Source organism: Pinus tabuliformis, chromosome X, assembly GCF_031772625.1.
Source record: "Pinus tabuliformis cultivar Carrire ecotype Pingquan chromosome X, CPIR1, whole genome shotgun sequence".
NCBI classification, from domain to species: Eukaryota; Viridiplantae; Streptophyta; class Pinopsida; order Pinales; family Pinaceae; genus Pinus; species Pinus tabuliformis.
The window spans coordinates 1,663,609,933-1,663,633,350 of NC_142308.1; positions in this window are offsets into that span (position 1 = coordinate 1,663,609,933).

Genomic DNA, 23,418 nt, shown 5'->3' on the forward strand with positions numbered 1-23,418 from the left:
AGATCCACACTTTTCTCTTTACCCTGATGTTTTTAGTAGTAACAATCTTCTCCCTCATAATATCAAGTCTATTCCATCAGAGGATTATTCAAACAAGACATCGTTGGGTTTCCGAAATAAAGAGACCAATATATCACAACCTACGATTTATACCAAACAAGAGCTGCCCCATCTCCCTTCTCTAAAAACACATAATGAAAAAGAGGAACATAGGGAAAATGGTAAAGTCTTTCGAGATAATTGCTGTGATAACTGTGATAATGTCGAATTGTCACAAGTAACTCAATTAGGGTCAGATCATAAGAAACATCTTAAATCAGAAGCCATCCCATCTAACCCTCATCTCAAAGCAAAATCCCATTTGAATATCCACGACGATGCTCCTATCTATGATTCATATCTAGAGGAGATCTGCATCCCTGATCGCAATCACGATTTAATTCCTGATTCACAGAACCCGGCCAGTTCTTGTGAAAAACACAGAGTTTCAAGTAACTCCCAGACGTGCGACACCATTGTATATATAGATACCCAATCATTTCTTTTTCACTCACTTTCATTTTGTACAAAAACGGACTTATTTTTAAATTTTCAGAACTTTGATAGATTAGATTCTGGCGATTTATATTTAAAAACTCTCATTTCAAATGAAATCGCTAAAAACTCAAAGTTAACAATCAACGGGTTACAAGCCATCAAGATTAAACAACCTATTTCACAATTCGGCTTGTTATCCTTTCTATTGAAAGATCACCGATTTACAATCTCTATCCAAGGGGAATTCAATTCTTTTTACTGATTCTTGGGAGACCCATACGGCTAGGAATAATAATGAATCGTTGGTTCCACTGGAAATACCATTTTTCTTAGCTATTCCCTGTACATAATTAGAGTAGGAGTAGTGGTAATTTAGATAGGGTATTAGTTTGCTTCCAATAAAGATAGGCAAAGTCAGTTGTATTCTTTACATGACCCTAGATAATAATTGCCTATCCCAAATAAAGTTTGTTCTGGCTAAACAGTATTTGACCTTGACTCAAGGAACCTTGTCTCTGGTAAAGAGTTTGGAATTTCGGCTCTTGTGAACATGCTAATCTGATGGGAATCCGGTCCTTATTGTTAATAGATCTTTAACCCAGAAATTATGTTGAAGTTCAAACCTGGAAAATTTTAAAGAAAGCTATCTCAGTGAGGAATTCGTTTTAGATCAGTACAATAAAAGGTATCAATATTAGAATGAAGATTCTCTGTGAAAACAGCCATTATCAAAAGTAGCCCTATCATTGTCGTCCAAAACTTTCTTAAGGAAAGAGAATTTGACTTCCTCCCTGCTAAAGGAAAATGCAACATTCAGAGGAATGACCTAGAAGAGATCCCTCCACTGGACGTATTCTACAGCCACAGCACAAGGCAGTTGTAAGGAGACAAAGAAAGAAAAGAAAGCTTGCGGATGCGCTAGCTCAAGATGCTGAACACCTAGATGTCTTGTGGAAAGATCCGAATAGCAATCCAACCGAAAACCTCACCAAGTTGTCTCAGATTGCAGGAGCATATGCTTCTGCGACCATCGACAAGGCTTCCGAAGTTCAGCAACTTCTAAAAGAACGTGAAAGCCAAATACAACTGCTGCAACAACAGTTGCAACAAGCCAATATAAACGCTGAAGCTTCCAAGCAGCTTGAAAAACTACAAGAAGAATTTCGCCAGATGCAGCTAAGCCACCAAAGAAATATTGAAGAAAAGGAAAAGCAACTGCAGACGGTGCAAGGAATGCACAAGGATGAACCCAAGCTAACAGAATTTATTTCAGAATCCATCAGCTTGAACGACCAATTGTCACAGCAACAGGAGGACATGGCACGTAGAATATCACAGTGGAGGCATTTTTGTGAGCTGAGCGACAAGATCACCAGCCAGGTAGTGGAACTACGGAATGACTATGACCAGGCCAACAAAAGAGTAACAGAGTATCTGGCTTGGCAAAATGACGAAGAAGGGAAGAAAGCAGGGGCATCTAAGATTAATGAAAATCACAAAGATTTGCTCTTCAACAAATGGGACGAGCAAATAACACAGGCGGAGCAGGCGGCAGAGTCAGCGGCAACACAGGCGACCATACTTATCGATTGTGTAAATGAAATTTGCACAGAGCTAATTTGATTTCAGAGTCCACCCCGGGATACTTACCAAATGCGTTACAGCTGGGAGCAGAATGGAAGCAGAAAGCACAGGCAAACGGGAAGACAATTCAGGCATTGGCTAGGTTAAACTGGGAAAGTCACTGGACTTACTTAGTTAAGCCTCACAGCCAATGCATGACGGTAAGGTGCATCATGAGTGCAGCCGAGAAAGTAAGGAGTGGTAAGGTGCATCAAACACAACTAAGGAGTGGTCAAGAAGAGATGAGCCATTAAAGGAAGATAAGAACGGTATGTATAGCACCGGTTGTCTTACTTCTCCATATTGCTTTGCTGCAGCCATGCTCTGTAGAATATTCGGTAAGCCAGATATCAATAAATTTTCACCTGAATGGCTACCGCTGATTGATGCCGCGACTAGCTCTGAGATAGTCGATTGGGCTAAAATCCTTTCTGACACTCTGTACATGGCAATCCTCCACTACCGTTCTAAGAGATCCTACTCCCAAAGGGTCTATCCGCCTTTTTATTTATCTGCCTATATAATGGATTCTGTTTGTCTTGTGTCGAAATTCCCTACTATGGGTTGGCAATGGACTACCCAGGACCCATTGCCTATTCATGTCTATCATAAAATCTTGTGGGATTCCCAATTCGCCCCCCATTTTTACCAGATTTGTCATGGACTTATGTTGCCCATACATAAGATAATATACGATAAAGACCCCCCAAGGTGCTCTCCCGAGGCACAGATTGATATCACCCACATCGCAAGATGGTTTGGCGAAGAGTGGTTTACATAAGTTTTTGGAAGCACAGTACCCCCACATGTCCTACCCTTGTATATCCCAGATAAATTGTTAGCCCGAGAGATCACATATCAGACTTGTTCTGAAGGCGGTTTAACTAAGGACCTAAAGAATAAAAAGAAGGCCATTTGGCCTCAATTCCCAGTCACGTGTGGGGTCTTCTCTTTATTCGATGTAGGGCACACTTTTGGTGAGGTGGAGAATGTGACGTGTCTCCAACTATTTAAACTCCCACCAAGGCCATTCGACCCAAATAAAGTCGCCCAGGAATTTACAACTAGTGTCAGGATAAGTGTGTTCTCTGGACAGAAAGATCTGTTTGACGATCTTTTTCAGGGAAAAAACTCGCTCAAAGAAGTTTTGCAGGAAGCACGATTGAGGCTATCCCCGGATGACTTCTGGAAATTCACATTGTATAGAGAAAGGAGGCTGGCTAACATTCCACTGGAAGTGCTGCGGATAGCTGCCAGAGAACCGACTCCAAGCGTCATCCTCAGTGAACACTCCAGTGCCTTCAAATTTGATTCCAGCGCCATGTAAGAAATATCTCCAGATCTTGAAGAGTCTGTCCGCAAAGAAGAAAGAAACGAAGAAACAATCAAGGACACAGTTCAGTCAAGCTCGATGGCTCAGCAGCAAGTTGCCGCCTCATCATCAAGAGAAGTTCCTCCCCCTGTCACCGAAGCACCTCTTGTTACAGTAGAATTAGATAAAGAATGGGAGACCTTCAATGAACTGATTAATCTTGAAGGTCAGGTCCCGAAAACACCCGTGGACAACACACAGGTAGCGCAAGAGGTCTTCTCAATCATAGTCAGTAGTACCACAGAGATGGAGCATCTTCCTATCGCTCCATCCTCAGAACTTCTACTTAGCGTAAAGAGATCCCTCCACTGGACGTATTCTACAGCCCACAGCACAAGGCAGTTGTAAGGAGACAAAGAAAGAAAAGAAAGCTTGCGGATGCGCTAGCTCAAGATGCTGAACACCTAGATGTCTTGTGGAAAGATCTGAATAGCAATCCAACTGAAAACCTCACCAAGTTGTCTCCTATTGCAGGAGCATATGCTTCTGCGACCATCGACAAGGCTTTCGAAGTTCAGCAACTTCTAAAAGAACGTGAAAGCCAAATAAAACTGCTGCAACAACAGTTGCAACAAGCCAATATAAACGCTGAAGCTTCCAAGGAGCTTGAAAAACTACAAGAAGACTTTCGCCAGATGCAGCTGAGCCACCGAAGAAATATTGAAGAAAAGGAAAAGCAACTGCAGACGGTGCAAGGAATGCACAAGGATGAACCCAAGCTAACAGAATTTATTTCAGAATCCATCAGCTTGAACGACCAATTGTCACAGCAACAGGAGGACATGGCACGTAGAATATCACAGTGGAGGCATTTTTGTGAGCTGAGCGACAAGATCACCAGCCAGGTAGTGGAACTACGGAATGACTATGACCAGGCCAACAAAAGAGTAACAGAGTATCTGGCTTGGCAAAATGACGAGGAAGGGAAGAAAGCAGGGGCGCCTAAGATTAATGAAAATCACAAAGATTTGCTCTTCAACAAATGGGACGAGCAAATAACACAGGTGGAGCAGGCGGTAGAGTCAGCGGCAACACAGGCAACCATACTTATCGATTGTGTAAATGAAAATTTGCACAGAGCTAATTTGATTTCAGAGTCCACCCCGGGATACTTACCAAATGCGTTACAGCTGGGAGCAGAATGGAAGCAGAAAGCACAGGCAAATGGGAAGACAATTCAGGCATTGGCTAGGTTAAACTGGGAAAGTTACTGGACTTACTTAGTTAAGCCTCATAGCCAATGCATGACGGTAAGGTGCATCATGAGCGCGGCCGAGAAAGTAGCGCCAACTCTTATGGATGCCGTTTGCGCAGCCCAGTTAAGCACAGAAGTCGGCCAACCGACTCTTCTCAAGCCCATGCTTGAAAACTGCAATTTCAGAGACCAAATTAAGAAGTGATTTCGTTTAGAAAGTTGTTTTTTCTTGCTTTTTTGTTTTACTGAATTAGAAAAAGGGCGGTCATTTGAGAACCGTGTCCTAAATTTTGTAATAATACTATTATTAGGATTAGATAGTAGTATTTCAACCCTTCTCATTGCATTGGAGAAGGGTCCAGAAATTTGTCAAAAACTTGTCCTCAGAACATGCACTTCTGCACCCTCAGAGGAGGTTTTGATGAATGGAAGGATCGTGATTTATTTATGTTTGCATTTTTATGTCTGCTACTGATGTTGCACTTCTGTACTCTTGGTAGACGTTAGAAGCAAGTAGAGGTAGATCGTTATTGTTTGAAGTCTATGAGTAAGGATTAGTCATTAATGGTACTTTTATCTCTTGATTAATTTCTGCTTGTATTCTTAAAGCGATATACAGCTGATATTGTTTGCATGCTAATGTATGAATATATAAGTTATCATTTGGCACTTCTGTACGATGGATTTATCTATTTATGCTTAATATGCGAATGATTTGATTATGCGATGTGCTGTTCACAACCGCTCTGCCTAACTTCTTATGCAGAATGGTTTATCTTTATTGATTTATATTATTATATCAGTTGAATGATCTTTATTACCAGCTGATGTTAGAAATCTTTCTAGATCGCATAACAAAAGAAACATCCCGGGTTAATGTAAATTCTGTGTGTTGTTTTTCATTTGATTATAGTAATTTAGATTCAAGTTTGCAAGATAGATTTACAGTAGTTTTAGAACGTTTCTTAGAAATAACCTAACCAAAACCCCCCACACACACACATACACATCCCATGCATCGGGAAGCTGGTCCCGTCATCCCCAGTCGGACCCGCTACTCCAAACGGGCAAGGAGCCGCCAACCAGGTTCTGGACCGGGTGGGTATCCCCCTTGTTGTTGACCCGACTTCGGGGCCCTCAACATTTCTGGCGCTAGAAGGAGGGCCTGAGTCTATTGTTTGTTGGAATATTTTTAAAACTAAAAGAGGATGTCTACTCACAGAATTTCCATTTGGAGTTGCATCCATGTTCCTACATCTTCCAACACTCCACTGGATGTGGTAAGACTATTATCTCAGGTAAAATTTAATGGTGAGAATAATTCTTCTGCATTTCATCACGCCTTACAGTTCATCCATAGAGTCTCTAGTGCTGATATTCAGAAAATTGACGAAGGCGTTTTATGCAGGATTTTCACTCTCACATTCACGGCAGAAGCTAGGAAATGGTGCAGAAAACTCCCCGCTGCATCAGTCCACAGCTGGGACCAACTCGTTAAAGCTTTCATCTTGGAATTTGATTGCTATGAATATGACCAGGTGTATGATGAAATCGACTATCTACGAAAACAAGACGAACCCGTGAGGGATTTCAATATACAATTTCATCTTAAATGCCTACAATATGATCTTGAGGACGAGCTCACAGATGAAGAATCTTCGAATTGCGATGAGGTTTCCCTACCTCCTGTACCTGAACAAACGGAATTTAGCCTAGGAGTTTTGCATGCTCTGACATCAAAAGAAGAAGGCGAAAGTACTAAAGAGGAAAGCACCCTGACACCAGAAGACGACTTTAAAACAAAGTCAAACAATATTTTTTCGAATCAAATACTGATGCCAAGGTTAGATCCATCCACTGTTTCTCTTTCGAAAAGTATCGACGAAAAAAGGTATGATCTAAAGCCTGATACTTATTGTGGATCTGATGAACGAGATTTATTTAATGTTTTTAAATGCATTTTTCCAGATCCACACTTTTCTCTTTACCCTGATGTTTTTAGTAGTAACAATCTTCTCCCTCATAATATCAAGTCTATTCCATCAGAGGATTATTCAAACAAGACATCGTTGGGTTTCCGAAATAAAGAGACCAATATATCACAGCCTACGATTTATACCAAACAAGAGCTGCCCCATCTCCCTTCTCTAAAAACAGATAATGAAAAAGAGGAACATAGGGAAAATGGTAAAGTCTTTCGAGATAATTGCTGTGATAACTGTGATAATGTCGAATTGTCACAAGTAACTCAATTAGGGTTAGATCATAAGAAACATCTTAAATCAGAAGCCATCCCACCTAACCCTCATCTCAAAGCAAAATCCCATTTGAATATCCACGACGATGCTCCTATCTATGATTCATATCCAGAGGAGATCTCCATCCCTGATCGCAATCACGATTTAATTCCTGATTCACAGAACCCGGCCAGTTCTTGTGAAAAACACAGAGTTTCAAGTAACTCCCAGACGTGCGACACCACTGTATATATAGATACCCAATCATTTCTTTTTCACTCACTTTCATTTTGTACAAAAACGGACTTATTTTTAAATTTTCAGAACTTTGATAGATTAGATTCTGGCGATTTATATATAAAAACTCTCATTTCAAACGAAATCGCTAAAAACTCAAAGTTAACAATCAACGGGTTACAAGCCATCAAGATTAAACAACCTATTTCACAATTCGGCTTGTTATCCTTTCTATTGAAAGATCACCGATTTACAAAAGAGATTCATCCCAATTTTTGTGATCCAATAGTTACTCAGTTGAAAAAAACCTATCATGAGAAGACGAAATCAGACAAGATTCCAACTAAGTTTATAGGTTCCTATTTCCTAGCCAACAATCTCTATCCAAGGGGAATTCAATTCTTTTTACTGATTCTTGGGAGACCCATACGGCTAGGAATAATAATGAATCGTTGGTTCCACTGGAAATACCATTTTTCTTAGCTATTCCCTGTACATAATTAGAGTAGGAGTAGTGGTAATTTAGATAGGGTATTAGTTTGCTTCCAATAAAGATAGGCAAAGTCAGTTGTATTCTTTACATGACCCTAGATAATAATTGCCTATCCCAAATAAAGTTTGTTCTGGCTAAACAGTATTTGACCTTGACTCAAGGAACCTTGTCTCTGGTAAAGAGTTTGGAATTTCGGCTCTTGTGAACATGCTAATCTGATGGGAATCCGGTCCTTATTGTTAATAGATCTTTAACCCAGAAATGATGTTGAAGTTCAAACTTGGAAAATTTTAAAGAAAGCTATCTCAGTGAGGAATTCGTTTTAGATCAGTACAATAAAAGGTATCAATATTAGAATGAAGATTCTCTGTGAAAACAACCATTATCAAAAGTAGCCCTAACATTGTCGTCCAGAACTTTCTTAAGGAAAGAGAATTTGACTTCCTCCCTGCTAAAGGAAAATGCAACATTCAGAGGAATGACCTAGAAATATGCCATATCTCAAAGAATAAGAGGTCTCATCACGAGCCGACTTATCATAATCACAGATATTATAACTTGCTGACTTTGCCAAGACTGTCCACCAAAACAGGGCAACGACTCAAGATCATTGCAATCAAAAGACAAGGGGTCTCATCACGAGCCAGCTTGTTCAGCAAAAGTATAAATCAGGTGAATGACTGTGTCATAATTTGGCCACCAAACCAAGACATTGTTCTTTAGAGAATAAAAAAAAAAAAAAAAAGGCATCAAGAAAGGGATAATTCTTCCGAAAAAGTTGTGAAAACCTGAAGCAGGATAAAGGATCATTCCTGGATAATAGGTAACCCTGTCGAGGCTATGGACGCCTGCTGGCAACAGTGGCTCTACCTACGACAAAGGGGCATTCTTAAAAAGGGTTCATACATAGAGGGCACTTTATTTTGTGTTTTACAAGACCAAGTAATGACTGATCTAAACTCGAAGACAACCTGAGGAGGCAAGTAATTGGAATAGAATGGGGCTAAAACAAAACATCATTGACGCTTTGAAGTATTGTTTGTTTTTATCTTTTTCTAATAAATTTCGAATTCCCGGAGGAAATTTTTTTGAAGAGCCTGAAAATGTCAATAGAAAGGAGCAGAGATAACTGGTTCTCCCAAGTGAATCGCCAATTGTTGTGGCCAGCAACAACCCCCCTCGTTCAATCTAGTATCTGCTACGATGCTAGATTGAATGGGGACCCTTAGTTAATGTTTTTGAAAAAACATTGGTTTCTTTCGAAATCGCAAGCATAAGCGTAGGAAAGGTTTCTGAGACAACTTAAGCCTAGACCTGTGTTCATAAAAGTAAATCCTAAAATTGCTTCACGAAAAGAATCAAAGAGCTGCCTTCATTTCATCTCTAAAAACCAATATGCACATCGCCTCGGTATTACTGAACAACATCGCATCGCAATAAACTAGCATCCATAAAGAAAGACTTCAAAGTCCGCCGATTTGCGATGTTGCGATTGCACGATCGCATATCGCAGAAATAAGGCTGGGCACGTTGGCAAATATTTGAATCATTGCGATCTGCGATGTGGTGATCTGCGATGTTGCAATCGCTAACCTTTGCGATCGCACGACATGCGAAGATGCATTGGCAAGTCATAAAAGCGCCTTAGTACGACTCCTTTGTGCACGCCTCCCAAAGAAAATCCACTTACTATAAACTGACTTGGAAATTATGCGCTTTTAATGTTAGCAATGAATTAGTTGTCAGTTATTAAGTGGCATAAAGACGCGTGCCTTAATGCGGATTTGTTTCACGTAAGGTGGCGTATCTAATCTATCTCTTGCATTTAAAACTCTCCCATCACCTTTCTGATCAATCTTTCCATTTTCGTTCGTAACCTGCAGGAGCAAAGTGCGAAGGCAAAATCGAATAGAAACGCTAAGCGAGATGGGGAAGAAGAACAAGGCTCAGAGCTCAGAGACAAGGGAAAAGACCAAAGAGATGGCGCCCCTCTACACAGATACTGCATGCAATAAAGATGTAGGCATCTCAACTTGGGAAGGCTTGTATAGGATATTGGAGGAAGAAAATCCGAGAATAATCAAGGTAACTGCTGCTGTCGCGGGTGCATCACGTTCTTCAGAGGCATCCCTGGAAGATCTAGCATGTTCTTTCCTCCATAGAATAACAGCGAGGCCAAAGATCCTGCCATACACAGACATGATAAAATGGATACTAGATGATGCGGAGTTGCACCATAGGCAGTTCAAGGTCCAGGGACATGGGCCCGTGGGATCGTTCACAGCTCAAGACCTGAAACTCACGTATCATCTACCTGAGCTGCAAGCGAACTACAATGCAGAGTTTGTCGAGAAGTTCGCAGCAGAAAATATGGTCCTATCAAACACAACTAAGGAGTGGTCAAGAAGAGATGAGCCATTAAAGAAAGATAAGAACGGTATGTATAGCACCGGTTCTCTTACTTCTCCATATTGCTTTGCTGCAGCCATGCTCTGTAGAATATTCGGTAAGCCAGATATCAATAAATTTTCACCTGAATGGCTACCGCTGATTGATGCCGCGACTAGCTCTGAGATAGTCGATTGGGCTAAAATCCTTTCTGACACTCTGTACATGGCAATCCTCCACTACCGTTCTAAGAGATCCTACTCCCAAAGGGTCTATCCGCCTTTTTATTTATCTGCCTATATAATGGATTCTGTTTGTCTTGTGTCGAAATTCCCTACTATGGGTTGGCGATGGACTACCCAGGACCCATTACCTATTCATGTCTATCATAAAATCTTGTGGGATTCCCAATTCGCCCCCCATTTTTACCAGATTTGTCATGGACTTATGTTGCCCATACATAAGATAATATACGATAAAGACCCCCCAAGGTGCTCTCCCGAGGCACAGATTGATATCACCCACATCGCAAGATGGTTTGGCGAAGAGTGGTTTACATACATCCGAGTTTTTGGAAGCACAGTACCCCCACATGTCCTACCCTTGTATATCCCAGATAAATTGTTAGCCCGAGAGATCACATATCAGACTTGTTCTGAAGGCGGTTTAACTAAGGACCTAAAGAATAAAAAGAAGGTCATTTGGCCTCAATTCCCAGTCACGTGTGGGGTCTTCTCTTTATTCGATGTAGGGCACACTTTTGGTGAGGTGGAGAATGTGACGTGTCTCCAACTATTTAAACTCCCACCAAGGCCATTTGACCCAAATAAAGTCGCCCAGGAATTTACAACTAGCGTCAGGATAAGTGTGTTCTCTGGACAGAAAGATCTGTTTGACGATCTTTTTCAGGGAAAAAACTCGCTCAAAGAAGTTTTGCAGGAAGCACGATCGAGGCTGTCCCCGGACGACTTCTGGAAATTCACATTGTATAGAGAAAGGAGGTTGGCTAACATTCCACTGGAAGTGCTGCGGATAGCTGCCAGAGAACCGACTCCAAGCTTCAGCCTCAGTGAACACTCCAGTGCCTTCAAATCTGATTCCAGCGCCGTGTAAGAAATAGCTCCAGATCTTGAAGAGTCTGTCCGCAAAGAAGAAAGAAACGAAGAAACAATCAAGGACACAGTTCAGTCAAGCTCGATGGCTCAGCAGCAAGTTGCCGCCTCATCATCAAGAGAAGTTCCTCCCCCTGTCACCGAAGCACCTCTTGTTACAGTAGAATTAGATAAAGAATGGGAGACCTTCAATGAACTGATTAATCTTGAAGGTCAGGTCCCGAAAACACCCGTGGACAACACACAGGTAGCGCAAGAGGTCTTCTCAACCATAGTCAGTAGTACCACAGAGATGGAGCATCTTCCTATCGCTCCATCCTCAGAACTTCTACTTAGCGTAAAGAGATCCCTCCACTGGACGTATTCTATAGCCCACAGCACAAGGCAGTTGTAAGGAGACAAAGAAAGAAAAGAAAGCTTGCGGATGCGCTAGCTCAAGATGCTGAACACCTAGATGTCTTGTGGAAAGATCCGAATAGCAATCCAACCGAAAACCTCACCAAGTTGTCTCATATTGCAGGAGCATATGCTTCTGCGACCATCGACAAGGCTTCCGAAGTTCAACAACTTCTAAAAGAACGTGAAATCCAAATACAACTGCTGCAACAACAGTTGCAACAAGCCAATATAAACGCTAAAGCTTCCAAGCAGCTTGAAAAACTACAAGAAGACTTTCGCCAGATGCAGCTGAGCCACCAAAGAAATATTGAAGAAAAGGAAAAGAAACTACAGACGGTGCAAGGAATGCACAAGGATGAACCCATGCTAACAGAATTTATTTCAGAATTCATCAGCTTGAACGACCAACTGTCATAGCAACAGGAGGACATGGCACGTAGAAAATCACAGTGGAGGCATTTTTGTGAGCTGAGTGACAAGATCACCAGCCAGGTAGCGGAACTACGGAATGACTATGACCAGGCCAACAAAAGAGTAACAGAGTATCTGGCTTGGCAAAATGACGAGGAAGGGAAGAAAGAAGGGGCGCCTAAGATTAATGAAAATCACAAAGATTTGCTCTTCAACAAATGGGACGAGCAAATAACACAGTCGGAGCAGGCGGCAGAGTCAGCGGCAACACAGGCGACCATACTTATCGATTGTGTAAATGAAAATTTGCACAGAGCTAATTTGATTTCAGAGTCCACCCCAGGATACTTACCAAATGCGTTACAGCTGGGAGCAGAATGGAAGCAGAAAGCACAGGAAAACGGGAAGACAATTCAGGCATTGGCTAGGTTAAACTGGGAAAGTTACTGGACTTACTTAGTTAAGCCTCACAGCCGATGCATGACGGTAAGGTGCATCATGAACGCGGCCGAGAAAGTAGCGCCAGCTCTTATGGATGCCGTTTTCACTGCCCAGTTAAGCACAGAAGTTGGCCAACCGACTCTTCTCAAGCCCATGCTTGAAAACTGCAATTTCAGAGACCAAATTAAGAAGTGATTTCGTTTAGAAAGTTGTTTTTTCTTGCTTTTTTGTTTTACTGAATTAGAAAAAGGGCGGTCATTTGAGAACCGTGTCCTAAATTTTGTAATAATACTATTATTAGGATTAGATAGTAGTATTTCAACCCTTCTCATTGCATTGGAGAAGGGTCCAGAAATTTGTCAAAAACTTGTCCTCAGAACATGCACTTCTGCACCCTCAGAGGAGGTTTTGATGAATGGAAGGATCGTGATTTATTTAAGTTTGCATTTTTATGTCTGCTACTGATGTTGCACTTATGTACTCTTGGTAGACGTTAGAAGCAAGTAGAGGTAGATCGTTATTGTTTGAAGTCTATGAGTAAGGATTAGTCATTAATGGTACTTTTATCTCTTGATTAATTTCTGCTTGTATTCTTAAAGCGATATACAACTGATATTGTTTGCATGCTAATGTATGAATATATAAGTTATCATTTGGCACTTCTGTATGATGGATTTATCTATTTATGCTTAATATGCGAATGATTTGATTATGCGATGTGCTGTTCACAACCGCTCTGCCTAACTTCTTATGCAAAATGGTTTATCTTTATTGATTTATATTCTGATATCAGTTGAATGATCTTTATTACCAGCTGATGTTAGAAATCTTTGTAGATCGCATAACAAAAGAAACATCCTGGGTTAATGTAAATTCTGTGTGTTGTTTTTCATTTGATTATAGTAATTTAGATTCAAGTTTGCAAGATAGATTTACAGTAGTTTTAGAACGTTTCTTAGAAATAACCTAACCAAAACCCCACACACACACACATACACATCTCATGCATCGGGAAGTTGGTCCCGTCATCCCCAGTCAGACCCGCTACTCCAAACGGGCAAGGAGCCGCCAACCAGGTTCCGGACCGGGTGGGTATCCCCCTTGTTGTTGACCAGACTTCGGGGCCCTCAACAGTTTCCTAAAGCTCTTTGTGCTCATCTTGGTAGGGAATCTCACTTTCTGTGTCACCTCACAATGTTGAAACAAACCAATGCAATACAAGGCTTCATCACAACATTTGAATGACTTTCCATCTCGATGTAGGGCAACGTTATGCCCTATATATGGAATGTTTCATCATTGGCCTCAAGCAAGCTACCAAGGCCCATGTTAGAGTGCATCATCCCTCTAGTTGGTTGGAAGCTTCCCACAAAGCTTTAGATGCAAAAGGATTAATGCCCTATGTGATAATCTCTCGTTCACCTCAAAGCCACATCCCACCCTTACTAGTGGACCCACCCAAACCTTTAAGGTTTAAAGGTATTTCCAACATAAATGGCTGAAAGGAGAATATAAGGACCATGTTACTATTGTCATGATAAATATTCAACATGCCATAAATGCAAGGAACAAAAATTCTTTGAGATTGATGATATTTAAAATTAGCCATTTGAGCAGGTCCCTTTACATGGCATGTCTCAAGAAAAGGATGCAATACCACAAATTGCCATTGAGGAAGTGAAAAATACTAAAACAACACGAGATGAACTTATTATCTCCCTCTATACACTAACCACCATTTGTTCTCCAAAAATGATTAAAATTAAAGGATTTATTAAGCATCAACAAGTGGTGGTATTTATTCACACTCGTAGCATGCATAATTTTTTCCATAAACTAGTAGTTGAGGTATTTCATATTTTTTGTAGGTGTTGAATGATCAAAATTCTCTCCATACAACACTATAAAGTTCACCACACTCCAATGACTGTAGAACAACCTCTTTTAAGTTGAAATTACAATTTGGACTAGGTATAGTTACCTTCTCTCCATGTCTAGTGGCTTAAAGTATGACTTTCATCTACTAATAGAAAGTGACATCGAATCAACCCTCTTGTTCATCAGGAAATAATGTGATCCTTAAGTTGATTTGGGGAAGAGGGAAGCCACAAATAAATTTTACCTCTTTGATAAGAGGAGTTCTATAAATATAGAATTAAATCTAAATGCTAATTAATGGTAAAAATAGCAAAGTATTTAAATGATTTGGATTTAGATATGTATGGCTTATAATGAATATCAAGCTAATGAAGAAGTTTGAATAATTGATATTATGAATACTAAACACATTTTGTTGAGAGATTTATTAATAGAAATAATTAATCAACAACATTTAGGAAGTAGTTCACAAAATGATGATGATTATTAAATCAATAACTTGAATGATTAAACAATCATATAAGGAAATAATTAGCAGAATATTACTATTTGTTATATCAGAATTGAAAGACAAAATTCTTAGCAAATAGTTACTAAGAAGTGAAAATTCAACCGACAATATGAGAGATAAATAATAACATATTATCGAGGAAAATTAATCACATTGAAAATAGTGCACAAATTTATGAATAAAATGACACATTTCTTCCATGAAAAAGTCAACACAATAGTATTAGAAATATCACTTTATTGAATTTATTTCTACTCGTCTCCAAGAGTCCTTTACAACTTTGAACTTATGTTGTTAAAACAGTAGTTGCAATAGTGCAAGTTTTTCCCTTCATATATAACTCATGATGCAAAAGAAAATTCTTCAATAATCCTCAAGACCTGAGATTTTCTCTCCTCTCAACTACAACTCTAAATACTCATTACAATAATGCTTTTAATAATTCCAGAATTAAGCCCTTTAGTACATTCTACAATCCACTAGTTATAATTTTACGAAAGGAATTCCCAATAGTAAAGCCATTGGAGAATACTTCTTGTCAATCAATTTTCATTGGCCAAAATTTCTTGTCAGACTAGGAGGTAACTCCTTAAAACAATTCATGATATTCATTCAGGGTGGTCTTTATTATATACACGAGGGAGAGCTTGTTCATTTCATCTCCCGGTGAAAATTCATATTTTCTATTATTTATTTACATCAATTACAGTTATTCAGCTAATCCTGATGATTAGGTGTCAACATTCCCCCCTTAATTTGAAGGGATGTTAGTAAGTCCAAGCATCGTTATGAATCTTTCAAGCTTTTCTCTTCCAAGTTCTTTGGTGAAGATGTCTGCAATTTTATCATTAGTGGAACAATGACAAACATGGATTTTTTTGGCCTCAACATGATGTCAAATTAGATGATATTTAGTATTGATGTGCTTCGTTCGATCATGGAAATTTTGGTTCTTGGCCAACTTTATTGCTGAGGTATTGTCAATCATGAGTGGAGTCGATTGTACTTGTTTTACTTGCAAATCTTCAAGAATTTTCCTGAGCCACACAATTTATTTTGTTGCGTCACCCACTACCACATATTCTGCCTATGTTGTGGATTCTGCTCGAACTGATTGTTTGTGTGATCTCTAAGAGACAGCTCCTCATCCAAGACTCATAACATAACCTAAAGTGGATACCCCAGGTTCTTTTTCTCCATCAAAGTCTAAATCAGAGTATCCAATCAAGCTGAAGTCGTCCACCTATGTATACTTGATTCCAAAGTCTTGAGTTCCCTTCAAGTACCTTAGAACTCTTTTTGTAGCAGACCAATGTCCCTCACAAGGCTTTCACATAAACTTGGAGAGGATTCCAATAGAAAATGAAGTGTATGGTTTGGTAGTAGTTAGGTATTGAGACTTCCTACACGCTGTCTATACTTTGTTGCATCCTCAAATTCTTTTCCTTCAATGGATCTGAGCTTTATGTTTTGTTCCATTATAGTAGTAAGAGGATTGCATTTTGTCATGCCAAACCTGTTCAACAGATCTCCAATGTACTTCTTTTGAGAAAGAAATATGGCTTCGCATGTTGAGTTACTTCAATACCAAGATAGTAATGAACATAGCCCAAATGAGTCATTTCGAAACCTTTCCTCAATTCCTTCTTTATGGATGCAACACAACTTTCATTGTTCCCTGTCATCAAAAGATCATCTACATATAACACAAGATATACAACTATTTTTCCAACCTTCTTGACAAACAAAGTTGCAACATCAAGATCATAATGTTTGAAATTGAGTTTCAGAAGATGTTCAATTAGTTTTTCATACCAGGCTCGCGGTGCTTGTTTGAGGCCATACAAGGATTTCACAAGTTTGCATACTTTATGTTCATGTCCTTTCACAACAAATCCTTGAGGCTCAGACATAAAAAAATTCTATTTTAAATCTCCATTCAAGAAAGCATACTTTATGTTCATGTCCTTTCACAACAAATCCTTGAGGCTCGGACATAAAAACATTCTCTTTTAAATCTCCATTCAAGAAAGCAGTTTTTACATCCATTTGATGGACTTTCCAACCATTCTGATCTGATAGGGCAAAGAGTGTCTGGATGGTAGCCCATTTTGCTGTGGGGAAAAAGTCTCCTCATAATCAACCCCTTCCTTTTGTGGAAAACCTTTTGCCACAAGCTTGGCTTTGTGCTTGTCAAGTAAGCCATCACCTTTATACTTGTTCTTGTAGACCCACTTGCAGCCAATTGGTTTGGTTTCTAATGGAGGATCAACCACCTTCCAAGTGCCATTCTTTATGAGGGCATCATACTCATTTTGCATCAATTCTTTCCATTCATCATGAGAAGCAGTTCCTTTGAAGGAAGTTGGTTCAGAATCTGTAGACAAATTCAATTCACAATCATAAGAAACATCCATATCAACATGTGAATCAGAGTCATCTACATCACCTCCATTTTTCCGGTTTGAATTTCTAGTTCCTGTCTTTCCAACCTCATCATGATGCGCACTTTCATGTGTCTTTGTGAGCCACTTTGGGGGACCTTTCTCAGATGGTCCAGTCTACTGTGTTGATTGAGTTGGGACTGTATCAAGATTGAATCTCCCATTCCTATAATCACATCACTTAAAATATCATACGTTGTTGGAGTTTCATACGGGGGAGAGAGTGCTTCAGAAGAAGATTCCACAGGTTGATATAGTATAGGAATCCTCCCTTCAAGATGTGGAATCTGATTATCAAATTCTCGAAATGATTTTGCATTTGTGAATCTATCCAAACGATCAAGTTGTCGCTCAACAACATTGTGAGTTTTGGATGTTTCAAGAAAGATTACATCTCTAGATACAACCAAATTTTTATTGACTTCATCATAGAGATGGTATGCTTTGGAGGTGTTTGAATACCCCAGGAAGATACACTTACGAGTTCTTGCACCAAGTTTGTTTGTATGTACCTTTGGTATCAAGGCATAACAGGTGGAACCAAAGACCCTGAGATGCTTTACCAAAGGAATGTGCACATACCACATTTCATAGGGAGTCTTGTTTCTGATAGCATTAGATGGACATCTATTCTTTATATATATAGCACATAGACATGAGCGCAAAACATAAATTTTACATTTTTGAAAAACATCATGGAGGGCACCATATTGACTTATTCATTCTTTCAGCTACACCATTATGTTGGGGATTATAAGGCACAATTGTTTGATGTTTGATCCCATGTTGGCAAAGATAGTTTTCAAATTCATTTGAAGTGTATTCTTTTCCATTATCAATGCGAATAGAGCCAATATGACATTTTTCATCATTTTCAATCCATGTATGAAAATTCTTGAATGTTGAAAAGCATCAGATTTGTTCTTCAATAAATAAACCGAACGCATTCTGGTGCAGTCATCAATAAATGTCATCATATATTTATTTCCATTTGTAGAAGGAACAAGCATTGGACCACATAAATCTAAATGAATGAGTTCAAGTTTTCTATGTGCTCTTCAATGTGAATCATGAAAAGACTATTTTCTATGCTTTCCTAGAATGCAAGCATCACATTGCTTAAGTTTCCTAGGAATTGTAGGCAAACGAGTAACAAATTCACAATGTTTAGAGAGATTGTCTAAGGTAGAGGTGGTAGCAGCGGGATTCTCAATTTCATTGATAAGAACTGAATGAAACCATTTCAAAATTGAGTCAACTGTATTCTTGACTGTATTCTTGGATGGGAGATAGCGTCACAGCTGCGAGAGGCAGAATAGGGAGTTACAAAGGAGAGGGAAACCAAAAATGGCGCTGGCTCTCATACGATGTCAAACGAGGAGGTAACTCCTCAAAACAATTCATGATATTCATTCATGTTGGTCTTTATTATATACATGAGGGAGAGAATGTTCCTTTCATCTCCAAGTGACTCTTCATATTTTCTATTATTTATTTACGTCAATTGCAGTTATTTAGCCAATCGTGATGATTAGGTGTCAACATTTCTATTATTTTGGACCAATTTCATTGATTGAAATATTATTATCCTCAACTCTTCAACTCATCCTTACAGTTAAGGGAATAGTCTATCCTCCTTAGCGATGAATGTGAAAGCTTTGGTGGAGAACTCTTGTAGGCCGCATGACGTATATTGTAATCTATATCACCTATCGCTCCTTTAATACTACACTTACCACACTTCTTGTTGATTAACACTCACATTCCTACACATTTTGTAGTATCCAAAAGTTAGGTTATCTATTGACATAGTATTCATTAGTGGCAAATGTTGAATTCCTAGACATTTTGCAGTATTAAGAAGTTGGGGTTTTTGTCACCCCAATATTGACCAATTTGGACCACCAAGTTCCTACACAATTTTAGGTATCGATATTTTTGGATTTCAGTTGCTAGAATATTGATCAACCCGGATTAATACTCCTATCGTACTAGAAAAAAACAAGCTTATGGTCCCAAAGTTGCGCCTGCAAGAGACCTATCCCTTAATATTTAGGATGACAAGCTGATCATAGTGGTACCATCAACAGAAACCTTGCCTTACACCCATTGCAACCATACTAATCTTAAATAAACCTAATTTTTTTTCAATCAATTGTATGGTATCTTTGAGGGCTCAAGCTATGGAAAACCTAGAGAAATGAATTAAAAAACTAGAAATAAGCCTCACCTCCAAAATATGAGATGTAGTTTAAAAGGCCTTAGAAATAGTACCGCAACATATCAAAGTTATTTTCATGGGGGAGGGGACCCATGTTTATTCCCACCTAGAAGGAGAATCTAGCCATCATAAATATGAAGGGTAGCATCATTTCCATCATCAATATTCTAGCAATAAGACATCGAAGATTAGCATGCACAAATTTTGATGGTTTTAACCAAGTAGTGTGTGTGGCGCAAGTGGAATGATATTTTAATCACACCAATATATGGAATGATGTAACTAAACTACATGCGGGTTCTCTTTGAACAAGAAAGTTGGCAATGGTTGCAATGGCATCATAAATCTAGTAAGTAGGAAAGCCAACTTGGAATATGTTTTCTAAAGCTATTTTTGCTCATTTTGATAGGGAATCTCACTTTCTTTGTCACCTCATGAAGTTGAAATAAACCAATGCAATACAAGGCTTCATCTCAACATTTGAAAGACTTTCCATCTCGATCTAGGGCGATGTTATGCCCTATATATGAAATGTTTCATCGTTGGCCTCAAGCAAGCTACCAAGGCCCATGTTAGAGTGCATCAACCCTCTAGTTGGTTGGAAGCTTCCCACAAATCTTTAGATACAAAAGGTGCTACGAATGCCCTATGTGATAATCTCTCATTCACCTCAAAGCCACATCCCACCCTTACTAGTGGCCTGACCCAAACCTTTAAGGTTTAAAGGTATTGCCAACAAAAATGACCGAAAAGAGAAGATAAGAAACATGTTACTGTTGTCATGATAAATATTCAACATGCCATAAATGGAAGGAACACAAATTCTTTGAGATTGATGATATTGAAAATTAGCCATTTGAGGAGGTCCCTTTACATGGCATGTCTCAAGAAGAGGATGCAATACCACAAATGGCCACCGAAGAAATGAAATATACTAAAATAACACAAGATGAATTGATTATCTCCCTCTATACATTAACCACCATTTGTTCTCCACAAATGATTAAAATCAAAGGATTTATTAAGCATCAACAAGTGGTGGTATTTATTCACACTTCTAGCATGCATATTTTTTTCCATAAACTAGTAGTTGAGGTATTTCATATTTTTTGTAGGTGTTGAAGGATCAAAATTATCTCCCTACAACATTATAAATCGCACCACCCTCTCACGACCTTAGAACAACCTCTTTTAAGTTCAAATGATAATTAGGACTAGGTATAGTTACCTTCTCTCCATCTCTAGTGGCTTAAAGTATGACTTTCATCTACTAATAGAGAAGAGACATCGAGTCAAGCCTCTTTCTCATCAAGAAATAATGTGATCCTTAAGTTGATTTGGGGAAGAGGGAAGCCACGAATAAAGTTTACCTCTTTGATAAGAGGAGTTCTATAAATATAGAATTAAATCTAAGTTCTAATTAATGGTAAAAATAACAAATTATTTAAATGATTTGGATTTAGATATGTATGGCTTATAATGAATATCAAGCTAATGAAGAAGTTCGATTAATTGATATTATGAATACCTAAACACATTTTGTTGAGATGTTTATTAATAGAAATAATTAATCAACAACATTTAGGAATTAGTTCACAAAATGATGATGATTATTAAATCAATAACTTGAATGATTAAACAATAATATAAGGAAATAATTAGCAGAATATTACTATTTGTTATATCAGAATTGAAAGACAAATTTCTTAGCAAATAGTTACTTAGAAATGAGAATTCAACCCACAAGATGAGAGATAAATAATAACATATTATTGAGGAAAATTAATCACATCTAAAATAGTGCACACATTTATGAATAAAATGACACATTTCTTCCATGAAAAATTAAACACAATAGTATTAGAAATATCACTTTATTGAATTTATTTCTATGGCTCTCGTCTCCAAGAGTCCTTTACAATTCTTTGAACTTATGTTGTTAAAACAGTAGTTGCAATAGTGAACTTATGTTGTTAAAACAGTTGTTACTAGGGTTTCCATGTTTTGGTTGGCTTTCAGTTCATTTTTGCAAAATAGATTAATTTCCTTTAAGATAGCCTTCGTCCATCATTTAGCAAGCTTCTTCTGAGAGCATATAGAAGTTGGCTTGAGCCCTAGCGGACTTGTGCCAGCTGACCAAGTGACAGCTGCGACAAGAGCTAGTACTTGTGCATATAGCACCGTCGCTTCCAAGTTTGTACGAACTACCGGGTTGATAAAATTAGAGATAGGAAGCTCCAGGAGTTGTAGCATTATTGCTACAATACTGGAGCCCACCACAATTCAATGTAGTTACTTTGTGTAACCGATTCTGTCAGCATTCTATTTCTTCGTCAAAATCTAAAATGCAAGAACTCTTGGACTCCCATGTAATCCACCCATCCGCAGTGGCATTCACCCAGTCTTGGTCTCGTGATCTTACCTTATAGATGCAATCCAGATCATCATCACTCTCACAGTCACGGAATGGTTTCGTATAGCACCATCCCTCATCAGGATCTAGGGGTATTATTACGTACAATGATTTCTTCTCAAATATCATATTTCGCTTCTTCAGGTTGCTTAGCCCACTCATATCAATAGCCCAGTCAATGGCCAAGAGTGGAGGGTAGGGATTGCTGTCATCATCAATATTTATTACTTCAAAATCTTCCAGTGTGCTCGCTCCATCAATATCCATAGTTACTCCCTACAATCACACCATGGGTAGGATTTTCTATTTATTCACCATCCTTAGCTGAATCGAAGACCATTGCAATGCAGATCTCCCCATTCACTTCCATGCTTGTTTCGGTAAAACATTCGCATTTGATCCGAAATCCAGAATGATGTAATCCATCTCGTATTCTCCAATCTGTGTGGAGAGTCTTATTTCATGCCCTGTCCTTGTTTTATGCTTTCCGATCTTTTAGACTATGCGCGATTCTCCTGGTGCAGTGCTAGAACATCTGTTGATGAGTTCCTGTAACCCTTTCATAGCCTTAGTTTCGCGCAGTAACTTCGTACAGGTTTCGAGGAAAGTAGTGAGCATAGGGGGGTCCATCTCTGGCATAGGATTATCTTTGCTTCTTGAAGTGGAGGCTTCAGTGAAGCTCTTCTTAGCTTCCATGAAGATTTCACGAGCATGCTCTGAATCAAACGAAGCCTCTTTCACCGGGGCTTTGAAAACCCAGGTATTGTATTCTGGTTGTTTCCCCTTGTCATCTCCCATCATGATTCCTCTTTGGAGCACTATATTTATGTTCGGATCTTCCTTGCACGGCTCAGACAATCTTATGTTTCATGTTCAAATAGTGCAAAGTACTTTCATGACGGATGCATTGGATTAGTTCAATTGCATGCATAGTATCCTGGTCCTCCACAATTGTAGAAAATCAACTGTGCTCGACCTCTACAAGGTCCTCCTCTGCCTCGACCTCACCCGTGCCCCTGAAATCCTGTTTGCATCATTCATGAATTATGGTCAAGAGGCCATGTTTTGGTGTGAAACTTGTAGGTGGGAGTTTTATCCATCATCAAATCATAGCTCCTACAAGTACGCTTCTCATGTCCCATCGATCTACAAAAGTTGCAGAATAATTGTTGTGAAGTTTGTGTATACTTCTGTAACAAGTGGTAGTTATCCGTGGAATACTTTCTAGCTATTTGACAGATAGCGCACCAAAAAGCAGGAGCCGTGTTAGGTCCTGCTTGAGATTCTGGCCTTAAAGGCATTGGTCCTCCTCCTACAAGGTAATTTATAAAGATTGGGCATTGGTCTTTGTCATGACACTGACTCTTGCATTTTACGCACCATACTTCTTCGCGTACCTCTGGTCGAACCGTCCTATCCTGCTTCAAGCTTTACATCTCAAGGCACAGTTTCTTCACCTGTGTGTGGATCTACTGAACTCCTAGATTAGGATTTTACATCGGAGTC